General features: G+C 34.7%; 1 long non-coding RNA gene across 3 annotated transcripts; it reads left to right on the top strand.

Moving 5' to 3' along the window:
• Positions 1-217: 217 nt before the first annotated feature.
• LOC132307179 (uncharacterized) lies at positions 218-16,806 on the top strand. Of its 3 annotated transcripts, none has more exons than XR_009482188.1 (7): positions 218-468; positions 5,577-5,690; positions 6,304-6,631; positions 6,982-11,949; positions 14,336-14,652; positions 14,745-14,861; positions 16,169-16,806. It is a non-coding gene; the product is annotated as an uncharacterized LOC132307179 (long non-coding RNA). The 3 variants fall into 3 exon arrangements; XR_009482187.1 differs by having other exon boundaries at positions 218-2,938; positions 6,982-11,945; XR_009482186.1 differs by having other exon boundaries at positions 218-2,938.
• Positions 16,807-18,391: the final 1,585 nt, after the last annotated feature.

Below are 18,391 nucleotides of genomic sequence, written 5' to 3'. Positions count from 1 at the left end.
TTCTTCTATCTAATTTTTTTTTTCTTTGTACATTGTGGGCCAAGCAAAGGACCCAACCCAAAACAGAGAAGCTTAGCAGCTTGTACATTGCCCAACCCAAATTGAGGTATTAGAACCCAATCGATTAAGCTTGGTCTTCAACCAAAGCTAACCCATCTCAAAGTATCGTATAGGGCCCAAACCCAAACCCATCCCCAATTGAATTGCGACTCTGAAATCAAAATTCTAACGGCAGTTAGGGTTTAACTGGAATGGCAAATCCTCCGGTGACTCTCAGGAGATGCCTCATTACAGGCATCAATTCTCCCTCTCTGTCAGGACGTATTGGCAGCGGTCGGAGACAATATGCCGCCGGAAGGTCCCATTCTTGCAATAGTGTGGTGGAGCAGATGGATCGCTTTAGTTTCAGAGAGATAAGCTTTGATCAATTTCTGCACATCTTTCTCTAACTCCAAGTGCATCTTTGAGGTATTTTAACTGACCACAAAAACTCCTATTCTTGATAAGATATGTGTATATACATTTTGGTCAGATACTTTGTGGATTGTCAGTGTAAGGAGCCATAGGAATATAGAAATAGATGCTCTGTTCAGAGCCTAAAGGTCAGAAATTAATTCAAGTGCTTGGTAGTGATTTTCTCTAAATCTATGTTCGGGAGCATGGAATTGGATATATTTTGGTTTAATTTTCTGGGTTGCTTTTCTCCAGTTTCACCAATTTTAATTTCAAACCGCCACTTCGATGCAGCCGAATATAGCTTAAAGTAAATTATTATGGAATCAGAAATTAAAAATTAACATCGGTATCATACATATTGGAAATTTGGAATAATGGGCAATATTGTAAACAATGTGTTCCGAACACACATATGCTATTATGATACAAGTATTAAGTAATAATGATTGGTGAGCTAGCCTAAGAGCAACGGTAGTACTGAATCCCACAGATAGGGTCAGTATGAAAGGCCAGGCTAGGTTTGGGCTTGTAGACTTGAAGTTCAGTTGCAGAAATGTTATAAGACACACCTAATCTGAAATTTATTTGACATTGATCCCAAAGCTACACAATCAGATGCATTGTGAACTCAAATTTGCTAGTCAACACTTGCAACTAAAAGTTGGTTTCCTAGAATATGCCTGTTTTTCAGTTGATTATAGCTTGTTGTTTGACCAGCAGATGCAGCTATTAGTCCTGAACTGATACCTAGCAATATTATAATTGGTAAAAACCCTATTGAAAGAGTCGACTTATGCATACATAGTCAGGTTGTGAGGTAAATTATGCACTCTTGCTTGGAAAAACATTAAGTGAAAAATTAGAATAGTGTTTCCAAGTGAGAGGGTTCGAGTCTCTCTAATTCTATGTCCAAAAAAAAAAAAAAAAAATTTAAATGATAATAGTGTTGCCAACCAAAAAGATACCTAGTAAAACTTATCAAAAAAAAGATACCTAGTAATGCTATTTCATAATTATTAAGATAAGACCAGCCCAAATAAATAATTGTTATTAATATAGCCGTTACTTAATGATATTCATTTTTTTATTTCCGATAAGCATCTCCAATGAGATGAAAGCTCACGACCAGATTAAGAGGTTTAGGAAGAGGACAAGTGTGAGATTAAAGAAAATCTGGTAACAAATGAGCTAAATCAATTAACCTATCCAACATATATGGTATTTTATAGATTTTAATATCATTTGTTGCTAGCAGATTGTGTAGTACATACATACTCGATCTGATTGCAGTCATAACCTATTCAACTTGGGCCGCTTGGCCATTGCCAACTCTTATATATTGATAAGATCCAAATGGAGTTACGGATTTTTAGCATGGTTAATTTCTTTGCCTTGCAAATGTCAGTTGGTCATTTCATGGGTTAGAATCTAGCTAATCAAACATGTAAACAAACCAAAGGCCCCGAAAAGAAATTGGAGGGCACAACAGTCATGGTGTAGCTAGCTCTGCAAATGGTAATTAATTGTTTACTAGGCATCCAAAGCAATTAAAACTTGTGCCGAAAATTTAGCCCAATTCCCTCCCCTAAGTAAGTAACAAAAATGCATCACTTGGGCACCCATCTTCCATTGTCACCTCCCATTCTAAAGAAAATGGCATCTTACACCCTTAATCACCCACTTTCACACACAAAAACACACCTGCACTCGTTTGTTGTAATATCCTGAATTTCATTAAATTCTTATATTGGATTAGGAAATTGACAATTGATTTAACTTAAATTAATATTCGGGTTTGGCATTACAATTCATGCCACAATATTTTGAATGGATAATCCTAATTTCATTTGATGGAAATTTAGTATGTTGTTGGGTTAATATATTTACTCTTGAGGAGGAGACTGGACAAACTATTGAAAATTGAGTGAAATTAATGAAGAATAATTGATGGCGGTAGAAAGTAAAGATAGAATTAAAGTCCAAAAATTTTAAATCAGAGGAAATTGGGCGGTTGATATAGGAAGTGAAAAACAAATTGAGGGTTTAGAATGAAAATAATAATAATATTCGGAAGCTTCGTTCACTCCATATATATACACACACACACATATTGGAATATGAGAAGAGAATAAAGAAAAAGGTAAAGGAGGACACGCGTCATCAACTTAAAATATAGGTGACATGTGTCACACAAACATGGTGTCCAACACTTATGTCTACATGCAAATAAACCGACACATGTATCCAAGATTATGTTAATTTAAAGGCTTTGAAGACACGTTTTGACCAAAATTAATTCATATGAGAAGTTGATGTGAGATACAGAAGAAGTATAAGAATGCTTGAAAGAAGAAGAGCAAAGGTGCAACTAAGAAGAAAAAGAGAGCTTAAGAAACGGCCACAGAAAGAGAGAGAAAAGGAAGGAGAGAGGGAGAAGAAGGGAAGAAGAAAAAGGAAAGCAGAAAAGGAGTCTAACGAAGCTGTAGGTTTTCTTCTCTCTTTTAAATTTCTTGAAATGTAAATTGTTAGTTTCAAATTGCTAAAATGCTAGAAATTTTTACAAAGTTGTTTTCTCTCACATGCAAGCTATGAGATCTGATTATCAGATCTGATTATCAACTTGTTTCTTTTGCATGAAAAATGGTTGCCTTGCCTCATTAGACCTTGAATTGCATTCAAGTGTTGGAAAAAAAAAAATTTCTGAACTGAAAAACATGGGTTTAGGGCTGAATTTATCTTACTTGTACTTGTTATTTTTTTATTGAAATTTTGAGATATTAAACTGCACTGGTAAATGAGTTTGTGGAATTTTATTTGACTCAAATTCGTCAAGATTTCAATTTGTTATTTGTTTTGCAAAAAACTGAGTTTTGGAACAGAAATTCTCCATTGTTTTCTTCTAAAACAGACCTTATCTGTGACTTTATTTATAAAAATAATTTCCTTGTACTAAAGTATGGTCAGTTATATTTCAATTGGCTTTGGTTTTATGCAAATTGAGTTAGTATGCTATTTTTGGTGAATTTTTAGAGACAACATGCTTGTGCTGCAAAATTTTCTGAGTGTTGTAACAACAGTGCTTTTGATTTATTTTATTCCATGTTTATTGTTAGAATTTGGGAATAAGATTTTGAAAAAATGAAATTAAGCATACTAAAGTTCCTCCAGAATTTTATGTTGTCCAGAAATATGATATATGTGATTTTTAGTAATTTCTTGAAGATGATCAGATATTGCAGTGAAAGAATGACAGCATGTTTATGATTGCTGAAGATTGTTCTTCGTATTGTCCTATGGTGTATGTGGAAGACTTTAGAACAACACTACTCATGCTGTGCAAACGTCATGCAAAGTCCTCCTAAGTGCTTGCGTGTCGCTTGCACGGTGCGGCCTTCTTGCAAATAGGCAAACGAGTGACACTTAACACTTGACACTTAATCATGTAGGCTCCGTTTGGTTAGATGGAAATTGCAAGAAAAGAAAGGAAATGGAAATTTTTTGAATACTTTTATAAGCTTGGTTAGTAGGAAAAGGAAAAATTTGAGGAAAATTACTTTCCATAACCAACCAACTTTCCCATAAAAATTTTCTATAAAAAAAATAGAGGAAAATTTTGATTTCTCGATAAAGTTTTATCAACTTACAATTGTGCCTTATCTTTTATGATAAGTTTCATTCCACCCATTCCACCCATATAGATGGTTGTTTAGAACATATGACCTATAGGTGTTTTCATGAAATGGTAATTTTTCATAATTTTCTTGAAAAAAATTCATGCTAAACAAATACACAATGAATATTTTATTTTCCTTTCACTCACTTCACTTTCTTTTACTTTCACTTTCCACTTTCAATTTTCATCTAACCAAACGGAACTGTAAAAAAAATAAAGGAAACTATTTTAATGAATTTACCACTACACCCTTTCACATTTAAAAGACAAATATAAAGATCTAGAACTCATATGGAATTTTGATTTTGTCTATTATAAAAATAAGGGCAAAATTGGTATTTAAAAAGTTTCATTAAATTTTAATGTCATTGCTTTACATTTTTAAAAGAATAACAAAAATACTCATGATGCTTAATTTGTATCCTTCCAAATCGATCAATTTCCTTTCTTTTCTAGAAAACGATACCATTTCCGTCCATTACCTTTTCTTTTCTTTTTTTTTTTCCTTCCATTTCTTTCTCCAACCAAACTGGACTTTATGAAGTTTTATTACAAGTAATAATTAATTGAAGAAGAAAAGACCTTTATTTTTTATTTTTTATTTTATATATATATATATTTTATGGTAAAGCAACCACACATCCTTTTGCCCAAGCCCGAACCCCTCCCCTCCTCTTTGAGGATGGGGAGGTTATACCATTGGGGTAAAGGCCCTTTGGTAACGTGAAAGGACCTTTCCTCTATTAAAGCGAGTTTTGAAGCAATTTGTTTGCTTAAAAAATAATACTTTTACATTTTCGGAAAAAAAATAGTCCTTTCTCTTCTTGTTTCGGTCTCCTTCAAGTCCTCTTTCATGGAAGGTGGAGGAGGTGGTGGCTTAGGATATGAGAATTTACCAGACATCCATTTTTCCCATAGACCAAGTACTCCATTAACAGCCATAGACAGGTTCTTGACTGCTCATAACCATTCCTCACAGCAACAAACTCAGAACGATGTGAAGAATAAAGGAACACTTGTTTCTGAAAATGGGTTCTGTGATTTTTCTTCTTTTAGTGGTGCAATTGGTAGCTATGCTGGTGGAGTTTTGTGGCCATGTCTACCCGAGACAAGCTTCGTAGATGGGCTTTTACTTGATGTAGTGGCTCTCGATTGTATATATATGCATGAGGGAAACCCTAAAGTGGGTTTGAAAGAAGTGAACTTGGTCCTGAAAAAGTCTGGAGGGTTAGGGAAGAGAGCCAGTGATATATGTGTGTGTTTGTATATAAATATAAACATTTATTTATGTAAGACCTTTTTTCAACTTCTTTTTTCTTTTTTGGTTTCATTTCTCAGGGTGTATTTTGTATTTCAATTTTTTATCTTCTTCATTCTTGTTTTTGAGTACTTTTAAATTAAAGCTGATACAAAAAAGTTGATAATTTTTGTTGTTATATATGAACAGAATTGGTGAGATTGGTGAAGGAATATGGCATAAGGAAATGAGCTCAGATAGCTGAGAGGATGGTTGGTAGAGCCGGAAACAATGCCCTGAGCGGTGGCATAATCTGATATCAAGGTTTTTCTCTCTTTAACATTGCTCTTCTTCTGGATTTCTGTAGAGCTGTTTTTATCTTTCTTTCGCCATTTCCGTTTACTTTACTAGTTGCACAACTAATCATCAAGTAGTCAAGTATCTTTATTTCAGATATTCAGGCATTTCTAATATGTGATTGTTGGATTTCTAAAAGATATCTATAATGGGTATCTAAGAACTCAGATTTAGTTCAGATTAATTTGTGTAAAAATTTGGGTAAAAAAATCAAGTATTTTTTAATTTCATTTATACATGGTTTGCATGTCAAATGAGTGTACTAATAAAAAATTTCTTATGAAAAGTGTCTAGTGCTTATGTACCATATCAGTACACACATTTGAAATGCAAACTATGGGGCATCATGTGTGTTTACATCCCTCTGTTCGCTTTCATGTGATTTTAGAAACTTTTTCCCCAAAATTACCATTATTGTTCTAAAGGTTCCACCTTTTTTTATTCCCATGGAAAAGCTGTTCTTGTGTTGTATTATTTATTATTTATTCTCTCTTTTTCTTTTTTCATTTTCTACATAAATGCATGGTTTACATGCAAATCTTGCAACACAATGTCACGCGTTGTTTGTGAATTATGTCAGAAAGATACTTGCAGTGAAAAAGAAGAGAGGCTATTAGTTGAATCTCATGAGATGATTGGAATTAGAAGGGCAGAAATTGCTAAGCGAATTCCCAGGAGGACTGAGAATTCAATCAAGAACCATAGGAATGCCACGAAAAGGAGGCAGAATTCAAGGAAGAGCAGCAGGAAACAAGCAGACCAAAATAGGAGTGCTCAATCATCATCTATGTTACAAGACTACATATGAAGCAAGAATCTGAATGGTACTTCAACCATTATTACCTCTGCCCAAAGCACCACCACTACCCCAACAGACTCCAGCATCTCAGAAGACTTGTCGTGCCAAGGTTATCTATTATTTTCATTTATAAGAGTTTTTTATTTTATTTTATTATTTCTTTAGTAAAAAAACAAAAAAAAAAATTTTGGGTAAAAAAATCAAGTATTTTTTAATTTCATTTATACATGGTTTGCATGTCAAATTTGTGTACTTAAAAAAACTTCCTAATGAAAAGTGTCTAGCGCTTATGTTCCATATCAGTACTAACATTTGAAATGCAAACCATGGGGCATCTTGTGTGTTCACATCCCTCTGTTCACTTTCATGTGATTTTATTAAGTTTTTCCCTGAAATTACCATTATTGTTCCTAAATCTTGCAACACAATGTCACACTTGTTGTTTGTGATTTATGTCAGAAAGATACTTGGAGTGAAGAAGAAGAAGAGAGGCTATTAGTTGAATCTCGTGAGATGATTGGGAACAGATGGGCAGAAGTTGGTAAGCAAATTCCTGGCAGGACTGAAAATTCTATTAAGAACCATTGGAATGCCACGGAAAGGAGGCAGAATTCAAGAAGGAGCAAAGGCCAAAATGCAAGGGGTACTCAATCATCTATATTACAAGACTATATAAGAAGCTAGAGTCTTACTGGTTCCACATCCATTAGAACCCCTACCCAAAGCACCACCACTACCCTGACGGACTCAACTGTCTTGGAAGACATGTCATGCCAGTTTGCTCTTTCACTAAGAGAACTATATAAGAAGCAAGAATCTGAATGGTACTTCAACCATTATTACCTCTACCCAAAGCACCACCGCTACCCCAACAGACTCGAGCATCTCAGAAGTCTTGTTGTGCCAATTTGCTCTGCAATAACTATCTGAATCCACCATAGATGACTCTTCGCCATTTATGGATCATATGTATGAGGATGAATTGAGATTCATGCAGATTTTCTTTGGTAACAGCAGCAATCAAGGAGAAGGAGCAGGAAACAAGAAGGCCAAAATGGAAGGAGTTCTCAGTCATCATCTATGTACGAGTATTCATACCTCCCCGATCAATGGAGTAAGATTTCCCTTGAAGTTGAGGCAAATCCCGAATCTAATGACTATTCCTAGGATGTTCCAAGCTTCACGTCAATCACAGGACTCTCGCTCGTGTGAGTCCTAATATTACAAGACTACATAAGAAGCAAGAATCTGAATGGTACATCAACCGTTATTACCCTACCCAAAGCACCACCACTACCCGACAGACTCCAGCATCTCTGAAGACTTGTGGTGCCAATTTGTTCTGCAAGAACTACCTGAATCCACCATAGATAGCTCTTCGCTATTTATAGCGCAATTTGGCACGACAAGTCTTCTGAGATGCTGGAGTCTGTCGGGGTAGTGGTGGTGCTTTTGGTAGGGGTAGTAATGGTTGAAGTACCATTCAGACTCTTGCTTCTTATTTAGTTTTGTAATATAGATGATGATTGCGTACTCCTTCCATTTTGGCCTTCTTGTTTCCTGCTCTGGATCCATTGTACACATGTACCTCAGTCATCACACGTACGGACCTTACCCCTCCCTCGAGCAATAGAGATATATGAAGACAGGCATTAACATTGGCACTGAATTCCCATTACAGAAAAGCCTGACCTTCGCATGTCAGGCCTCTTCGCATTAGATGGCACTCAATCCATTATCATTGGATGGTTAATTGCTATGTTCTCGACTGCTGTGATGGCTTAATTTGTAAACAAATGATGCATTATTTTTCTGTTTTTCTTCAGTTGAATTGATTGTAAGCTTTCTTTTCATTGTGATTATATTTTTCTTTCCCATGATTTTCTCTTGTGTTTTTTTCCTTCACTTTCTCAACTGCTTCTGGTAGTCTTTGACTGGAGTCTTTTGATTTTTTTTTTTTTTTTTTTGGGGTAGAAAACTGAAGTAAAGGAATATATAGGCCTGCTTGGACAACTGTTTTCTGTTTTGAAGATAACTGAATATTAGAATATTGTACAAAAACTTTTTTTTATTTTTATTTTTATTTTATTTTATTATAACCTGACATGGAGGGGAATGATGGGATGAACTTGACTCCCGTACAAAAATTTGCTTTGGTAACAATAACGTTTTCTAAATACTCAACGGCTTCCCAACTGGCCACCTCCACATGCTTTGTGCAAGATTGTTAGCCAAAGAGTGATGAAATTAATGCAGTATATAGAATTTATTTATTTATTTATTTTTTTTTGGAAATTGAGGCAATTTGTACATATAATAGCTAGTAATATGTACATTGTGAGCCAAGAAAAGGACCCAACCCAAAACAGAGAAGCTTAGAAGCTTGTACATATCTCAACCCAAATGGTGGTATTAGAGGCTAATCCAAAAGGAAATGATTAAGCTTGCCCATCTCAAAATACAACATTTAAGGCCCGAGCCCATCCCTAATTTTATTGAATTGGGATTCTCAAATCAAAATTCTAATGGCCGTTAGGGTTTAACTGGAATGGCAAATCCTCCGGCAAGTCTCAGGAGATGCCTGATTAGTGATTACTGGCATCAATTCTCTCCGTCTGGAGGTCTTGGCAGCGGTCGTAGACCAGCTTCCGCCGGCAGGTCCCATTCTTTCTTGCAATAGTGTGGTCGAGCAGATGGATCGCTTTAGTTTCAGAGAGATGAGCTTTGATCAACTTCTATTTCTTTCTCAAACTCCAAGTACATCTTTGAGGTATTTTAACTGACCACAAAACTCCTATTCTTGATAAGATATATCTCAGATGCTTTGTGGATTGTCAAGTGTAAGTAGCCATAGGAATTTAGAAATAGATGCTCTGTTTAGCATAAAGTTCAGAAATTAATTCAAATTCTTGGTAGTGGTTTCCTCTTAAGTCTATGTTTGGCTGCATTGAATTGTAGCCTTAGAAATGGAACGAACTAAACTTTTCTCTAATTCTACCAATTCCATACAACCGAACATAGCCTAAAGAAAAATATTATGGAATCAGAAATAAAAATTTAACCTCGCTATCATACATATTGGAATAATGGGCAATACTGTTTAGAGTGTGTCCAACAAGTAAAATAATGTTCGGTGAGCTAGCCTAAGAACAACAGTAGTACTGAGTTCTGCAGACAGGGCCGGTATGAAAGGTCTGGCTAGGTTTGGGCTTGTAGACCTGAAGTCTAGTTGCAGAAATGTTATAAGACATACCTTATCTGAAATTTATTTGACATTGATCCCAAAGTTATATAATCACAGATGCATCGTGAACTCAAATTTGCTAGTCAGCACATGCAACAAAAAGTTGATTTCCTTGTACAAAATGGTATATGCCTGTTTTTTCAGTTGATTATAGCTTGTTGTTTGAGCAGCAGATCCACGGAGCTTTTAGTCATGAACTGATACCTAGCAATATTATAATTGGTAAAAGCCCTATTGAAAGAGTCGACTCATGCATACTTAGGCAGGTTGTGAGGTAAATTATGCACTCTTACTTGGAAAAACATTAAGTGAAGAACTAGAATAATGTTTCCAAGAGAGAGGTAAGAGGGTTCGAGTCTCTCTAATTCTATGTCCAAAAAAAATAAAAAATTAGAATAGTGTTGCGAACCAACAAGATACCTAGTAATGCTATTTCATAATTATTAAGATAAGACTGCCCCAAATAAATAATCGTTATTAATTGGTGTGAAAAATATAGTTGTTATTTAATGATATTCATTTCTTGATTTCTGATAAGCATCTCCAACGAGGTGAAAGCTTACTGAACCAGATTAAGAGATTTAGGAAGAGGACAAAAGCAAGATTAGAGAAAATCTAGCAACATATGATCTAAATCAATTAAACTATTTAACACACATAGTATTTTATAGATTTTAATATCATTTTGTTGCTAGCAGATTGTGTAGTACATCCGTACTCGACCTTATTGCCGTCATAACCTATTCAACTTGGGCCACTAGGCCATTGCCAACTCTTATATATTGATAAGATCCGAATGGAGTTATGGATTTTTAGCATATTTAATTTCTTTGCCTTGCAAATGTCAGTTGGTCATTGCACAGGTTAGAATCTAGCTAATCACACATGTAAACAAACCAAAGGCCCCAAAAAGAAATTGGAGGGCACAACAGTCATGGTGTAGGTAGCTCTGCAAATGGCAATTAAACATTTACTAGGCATCCAAAGCAATTAAAACTTGTGCCGAAAATTTAGCCCAATTCCCTCCCCTAAGTAAGTCACAATAATGCATCACTTGGGCACCCATCTTCCAGTGTCACGTCCCCTTCCAAAGAAAATGGCATTTTACACCCTTAATCACCCACCTTCACACACAAAAACACACCCGCACTCGTTTGCTGTAATATCCTGAATTTTATAATAATAAAAAAAAAAAATAAAAAAAAAAAATAAAAATCCTGAATTTTATTAAATTCTTATTGAGATTAGGAAATTTACAATTGATTTAACTTAAATTAATATTCAGGTTTGGCATTACAATTCATGCCACACTATATTGAATGGATAATCCTAATTTCATTTGATGGAAATTTAGTATGTTGTTGGGTTAATATATTTACTCTTTAAGAGGAGATGCGACAAACTATTGAAAATTGAGTGAAATTAATGAAGAATAATTGATGGTGGTAGAAAGTAAAGACAGAATTAAAGTCCAAGAATTTAAAATGAGAGTAAATTGGGAAGTTGATATAGAAAGTGAAAAACAAATTGAGGGTTAAGAATGAAAATAATAATAATAATATTCGGAAGCTTCATTCACTCCAGATATATATATATATATAATATACACATATTGGATTATCGTTGTAATGGCACTTTATGCGTCTTTTATTAGTTTTGTTAAGGGTTCGCTCACCTTTGAACATTTTTATTAATATATATTTACTTATCAAAATATATATATATATATATATATATATATATATATATATATATAATATACACACGTATTGGAATATGAGAAGAGAATAAAGAAATAGGTAAAGAGGAGGACACGCGTCATCAACTTAAATATATATATATATATATATATATATATATATATATATATATATATATGGGCGACATGTGTCACACAAACATAGTGTCCAACACTTATGTCTACATGCAAATATACCGACACATGTATCCAGATTATGTTAATTCAAAGGCTTCCAAGACACGTTTTGACCAAAATTAATTCATATGAGGAGTTGATGTGAGATACAGAAGAAGTATAAAGCAAAGGTTTAACTGAGAAGACAAAGGGAGCTTAAGACACGGCCACAGAAAGAGAAAGAAAAGGAAGGAGGGAGGGAGAGGAAGGGAAGAAGAAAAAGGAAAGCAGAACAGGCAAGCAGAAAAGGAGTCTAACGAAGCTGTAGGTATTCCCTTCTCTTTTAAATTTCTTGAACTGTAAATCGTTAGTTTCAAATTGCTAAAATGCTAGAAATTTTTACAAACGTGTTCTCTCACATGCAAGCTATGAGATCTGATTATCAACTTGTTTATTTAGCATGAAAAATGGTTGTTACTCATTAGACCTTGAATTGCATTCAAGTGTTGTAAAAAAAAATTCAATTTTTGAACTGAATGACATGGGTTTAGGGCTGAATCTATTTTACTTGTACTTGTTATTTTCGTATTCAAATTTTGAGATATTAAACTACACTGGTAAATGAGTTTGTGGAATTTTATTTGACTCAAATTCGTTGAGATTTCAATTTGTTGTGAGTTTTTGAAGTTTGGAAAAATCTGCTGCAAAAAACTGAGTTTTAGAACAGAAATTCTCCATTGCTTTCTTCTAAAATTGACCTGATCTGTGACTCTATTTATAAAAATAATTTCCTTATACTAAAGTATGGTCAGTTATATTTCAAACGGCTTTGGTTTCATGCAAATTGTGTTTGTATGCTATTTTTGTGAATTTTTAAAATGTGTTTTTGCTGCAAAATTTTCTGAGTGTTGAACAACAATGCTTTTGATCTATTTTATTCCATGTTTATGATTGCTGAAGATTGTTTTTCGTATTCCATTCGTTTTTGGTCCTATTGTGTATGTGGAAGACTTTAGAACACTACTCATGCCATGCAAACGTCACGCTGAGTCCTCCTCAGCGCTTGCATGGTGCAACCTTCCTGCAAATAGGCAGACGTGTGAAGTAGGCTCCTTTTGGTTAGATTGGAATTGCAAGAAAAGAAAGGAAATTGATTTTTTTTTAATACTTTATAAACTTGGTTAGTAGGAAAAGGGAAAATTTAAGGAAAATTACTTTCCATAACCATCTAACTTTTCCATAAAAAATTTCTTAAAAAAAAAAAAAAACAAGGAAAAATGGTATAAAGATCTAGAACTCATTTGGTATTTTGATTTTGTCCTTTATAAAAATAAGGGCAAAATTGGTATTAAAAAAGTTTCATTAAATTTTAATGTCATTGCCTTACATTTTTTAAAGAATAACAAAAATACCCATGATGCTTAATTTGTATCCTTCCAAATCCATTCATTTCCTTTCTTTTCTAGAAAATGATACTATTTCCGTCCATTATCTTTTCTTTTCTTTTTTTATTTTTATATTTTCTTTTCCTTCCATTTCTTTCTTCAAACAAACTGGGCTTTATGGAATTTTATTAAAAGTAATAATTAATTCAAGAAGAAAGGACCTTTTTTAAATAAAAAAAAAATGGTAAAGCAAACACACACACCCACACCCTTTTGCCATGCCGGGGCTCGAACCCCTCCCCTCCTCTTTGAGGATGGGGAGGTTATACCGTTGGGCCAAATGCCCTTTGGTAATGTAAAGGGACCTTTTCTCTATCAAAGCTAGTTTTGAAGCAATTTGTATGCTTAAAAAATAGTACTTTTCCATTTTCGGAAAAAAAATTAGTCCTTTCTCTTCTTGTTTCGGTCTCCTTCAAGTCCTCTTTCATGGAAGGTGGAGGAGGTGCCGAGGTGGTGGGTTAGGGTATGAGAATTTACCAGACATCCATCCTTCCTAGTTCCTATAAACCAAGTCCTCCATTAACAGCCATAGACAGGTTCTTGACTGCTTATAACCAATCCTCACACCAACAAACTCAGAACGATGTGAAGAATAAAGGAACACTTGTTTCTGAAAATGGATTCTGTGATTTTTCTTCTTTTAGTGGTGCAATTGGTAGCTATGCAGGTGGAGTTTCGTGGCCATGTCTACCTGAGACGAGCTTCATAGACGGACTTTTACATGATGCAGTGGCTCTCAATTGTATATATATGCATGAGGGAAACCCTAAAGTGGGTTTGAAAGAAGTGAACTTGGCCCTGAAAAAATCTGGAGGGTTAGGAAGAGAGCCAGTGATATATGTGTGTGTGTTTGTATATAAATATAAACATATATGTATATATATGTAAGACCTTTTTCAAGTATTTTTTAATTTCATTTATACATGGTTTGCATGTCAAATTTGTGTACTTGTAAATACTTCCTTATGAAAAGTGTCCAGCACTTATGTTCCATGTCAGTACACACATTCGAAATGCAAACCTTGCGGCATCATGTGTGTTTACATCCCTCTGTTCACTTTCATGTGATTTTAGAAACTTTTTCCCCGATATTACCATTATTGTTCTAAAGGGTTCCACTTTTTTATTGCTATGGAAAAGCTGTTCTTGTGTTGTATTATTATTATTATTTTTTTTTTATTTTTATTTTTTTCATTTCTACATAAATGCATGGTTTACATGCAAATCTTGCAACACAATGTCACAGTTGTTGTTTGTGAATTATGTCAGAAAGATACTTGGAGTGAAGAAGAAGAGAGGCTATTAGTTGAATCTCGTGAGATGATTGGAAACAGATGGGCAGAAATTGCTAAGCGAATTCCTGGCAGGACTGAGAATTCAATAAAGAACCATTGGAATGCCACAAAAAGGAGGCAGAATTCAAGGAGGAGCAGGAAACAAGAAGGCCAAAATGGAAGGAGTGCTCGATCATCATCTATATTACAAGACTACATAAGAAACAAGAATCTCAATGGTACTTCAACCATTATTACCTCTACCCAAAGCACCACCACTACCCCAACAGACTCCAGCATCTCAGAAGACTTGTATAATTCTCTTCTTCATTCTTGTTTTTGAGTACTTTTAAATTAAAGTTGATACAAAAAAATGTTGATAATTTTTGTTGTTATATATGAAGAGAATTGGTGAGATTGGTGAAGCAATACGGCATAAGGAAATGGGCTCAGATAGCTGAGAAGATGGTTGATAGAGCCGGAAAACAGTGCCGTGAGTGGTGGCATAATCTGATATCAAGGTTTTTCTCTCTTTAACATTGCTCTTCTTTTGGATTTCTTCAATTCTGTTTTTATCCTTCTGTTGCGATTTCCGTTTACTTTACTATTTGCATAACTAATCAATTATCATGTATTCAGGCATTTCTAATATGTGATTGTTGGATTTCTAAAAGATATCTATAATGGGTATCTAAGAACTCGGATTTAGTTCAGATTAATTTGTGCAATTTTCATGTATTTTAGCAAGGGATCCGGATCCCTTCCTGTGATAGAAATCACAGGACCTATCTTGTGCTTTGAAACGTTGACATTTGGAGGCATAGTATTTGCACATTCCTTTAAATAGCCTGTTTTGTTTTTGGAATATTAATCAGCCCTCAAAATAAATCAACGTGATGAAAACTAATTGAAAAAAATTTAAGGATTTTCAACAAAGAAGAACAATGTGTGATTTATATATATGTTTTGATTCACGAGTGTATTTGTGTAGATATATTGGGCCTTACCAAGGTATATGCGTCTATAAATATATGGTGGTTGGTGAAAGGGAGGTGGTGGTAGGAGGTTGAGAGGGGAGGGGTGATGACCATCGTTAAGAGGGTGGAGGTGTAAGAGGTGGAGATTGCATGTCAAATGTGTGTACTTACAAAAACTTCCATATTAGTACGCATTTGAAATGCAAACCATGGGGTATCATGTCTGTTTACATCCCTCTGTTCATGTGATTTTAGAAAAAAAAAATCCCTAAATTACCATTATTTAAATTACCATTATTGTTCTCAAGGGTTCCACCTTTTTTATTCCTATGGAAAAGCTGTAATAAGCCCAACAGAGCAAATTGGACAAATTCAAACTTACCATATATCAATGGAGATTTATTATTATTATTATTATTTTCATTTATACAAGGTTATTTTTTAATTTTATTTCTTTAGTAACAAAAACTCTTTTTTTTGGGTAAAAAAATCAAGTGTTTTTTAATTTCATTTATACATGGTTTGCATGTCAAATATGTTTACTTATAAAAACTTGCTTATGAAAAGTGTGTAGTTCTTATGTATGTTCCATATCAGTACACATTTGAAATGCAAACCATGGGGTATCATGTCTGTTTACATTCCTCTGTTCACTTTCTTGTGATTTTAGAAACTTTTTCCCCTAAATTACCATTGTCGTTCTTAAGGGTTCCACCTTTTTAACTCCCATGGAAAAGCTGTTCTTGTGGTGTATTATTTATTCCTTCTTTTTTCATTTTCTACATAAATGCATGGTTTACATGCAAATCTTGCAACACAATGTCACACTTGTTGTTTGTGAATTATGTCAGAAAGATACTTGGAATGAAGAAGAAGAGAGGCTATTAGTTGAATCTCGTGAGATGATTGGGAACATATGGGCAGAAGTTGGTAAGCAAATTCCCTGCAGGATTGAAAATTCTATTAAGAACCATTGGAATGCCACGGAAAGGAGGCAGAATCCAAGGAGGAGCAAAGGGCAAAATGCAAGGGGTACTCCATCATCTATATTACAAGACTATATAAGAAGCTACAGTCTTACTGGTACCGCGTCCATTAGAACCCCTACCCAAAGCACCACCACCACTACCCCGACGGACTCAAACGTCTCGGAAGACATGTCATGCCAGTTTGCTCTTTCACTAAGAGAACTTTATAAGAAGCAAGAATCTGAATGGTACTTCAACCATTATTACCTCTACCCAAAGCACCACCACTACCCCAACAGACTCGAGCATCTCAGAAGACTTGTGCCAATTTGCTCTGCAGTAACTCTCTGAATCCACCGTAGATGACTCTTCGCCATTTATGAATCATATGTATGAGGATGAATTGAGATTCATGCAGATCTTCTTTGGTAACAGCAGCAATCAAGGAGAAGGAGCAGGAAACAAGAAGGCCAAAATGGAAGGAGTACTCAGTCATCATCTATATTACAAGACTACATAAGAAGCAAGAATCTGAATGGTACATCAACCCTTATTACCCTACCCAAAGCACCAACCATCACTACCCCAACAGACTCCAGCATCTCTGAAGACTTGTCGTGCCAATTTGTTCTGCAAGAACTACCTGAATCCACCATAGAGCCATCTGTCGGGGTAGTGTTGGTGCTTTGGGTAGGGGTAATAATGGTTGAAGTACCATTCAGACTCTTGCTTCTTATGTAGTTTTGTAATATAGATGATGATTGCGTACTCCTTCCATTTTGGCCTTCTTGTTTCCTGCTCTGGATCCATTGTACACATGCACCTCAGTCATCACACGTACTGATCGGACCCCTCTCTCGAGCAATAGAGATATATGAAGACGAAGCAGTAACATTGGCACTGAATTCCCATTACGGAAAAGCCTCACCTTCGCGTGTCAGGCCTCTTCGCATTAGATGCACTTAATCCATTATCATTGGATGGTTAATTGCTATGTTCTTAACTGCTGTGATGGCTTAATTTCTAAACAAATGGTGCCTTAGTTTTCTGTTTTCCTTCAGTTGAATTGATTGTAAGCTTTGTTTTCATTGTGATTATATTTTCTTTCCCATGATTTTCTCTTGTTTTTTTCCTTCACTTTCTCAACTGCTTCTGATAGTCTTTGACTGAAGTCTTGGGTTTACTGAAGTGAAGCAAACGTATATATTGGCCTGCTTGGCTATGTTTTCCGACAACTGTTTTCTGTTTTGAAGAGAACTGAATGTTAGAATATTGTACAAAAACTGTTTTTTATTATTATTTTTAATTATTATTTTTTACCTGACAAGGATGGAATGAACCTGGCTCCCGTACAAAAATCTGCCTAGTTAACAGTACTGTTTTATAAATACTCAATTATAAGGCGGCCTCCCAACTGGCCACCTCCCCATGCTTTGTGCAACATTGTTGGCTAAAGAGTGATGAAATTTATGCACTACATAGAATATATATATATATATTTGTGCACCAGGAAAATTAATGATGGTTCAAGGGTTTGGTTTGTTTCTCAAAAACTAGGTTTGTTTTATGAAAATGATATTTTTGACAACAATTTTATACCGAAAACGGACATTAACCTGGCAATATATTATTGGCAGTATCAAGTCTCCATAAATGCATTACATTTTGTTAGACAAAAATATCCTTTTGTAATCCTCACCATTTTCCTGTGTGATTTTTTCGCCATTTTCTCTCTATTGTAGGCTGTATATTTCCTCTGTTTTTTTGCCAAAAATTCTTCTCTTTACAAAATTATTTTTTCACTAAAAAGACTCGAATGGAATTTTTTATTTATTTTTGGATTATAAACCATTGTTGAAACAAACAGAATTGAAAAAAAATTTCACTCCAAGAAAAATAAAAGCGAGAACAGTTGAAAGTTCCATAAAAATTAACGAGTTTGAAGGTTGGTTTCAAATGGAGACCCAATACCATGATTAGGCTTCATTCATTGCATCTACAATTTTTCAATTCTTCCGAACTTTCTCATATCTGCTTGTTCACTCTCTCACTCCATTCTCAATTGAGCGATCTCACTTTCTCTTTCTCTACATCAAAATATGAAAT

Source organism: Cornus florida, unplaced genomic scaffold, assembly GCF_030987335.1.
Source record: "Cornus florida cultivar Cherokee Brave unplaced genomic scaffold, ASM3098733v1 CherokeeBrave_3.0.0_Hap2_Chr05, whole genome shotgun sequence".
In the NCBI taxonomy this organism is placed as follows: Eukaryota; Viridiplantae; Streptophyta; class Magnoliopsida; order Cornales; family Cornaceae; genus Cornus; species Cornus florida.
Note: the sequence above shows the minus strand (reverse complement) of the source record. Positions and strands in the feature narration are given on the sequence as shown.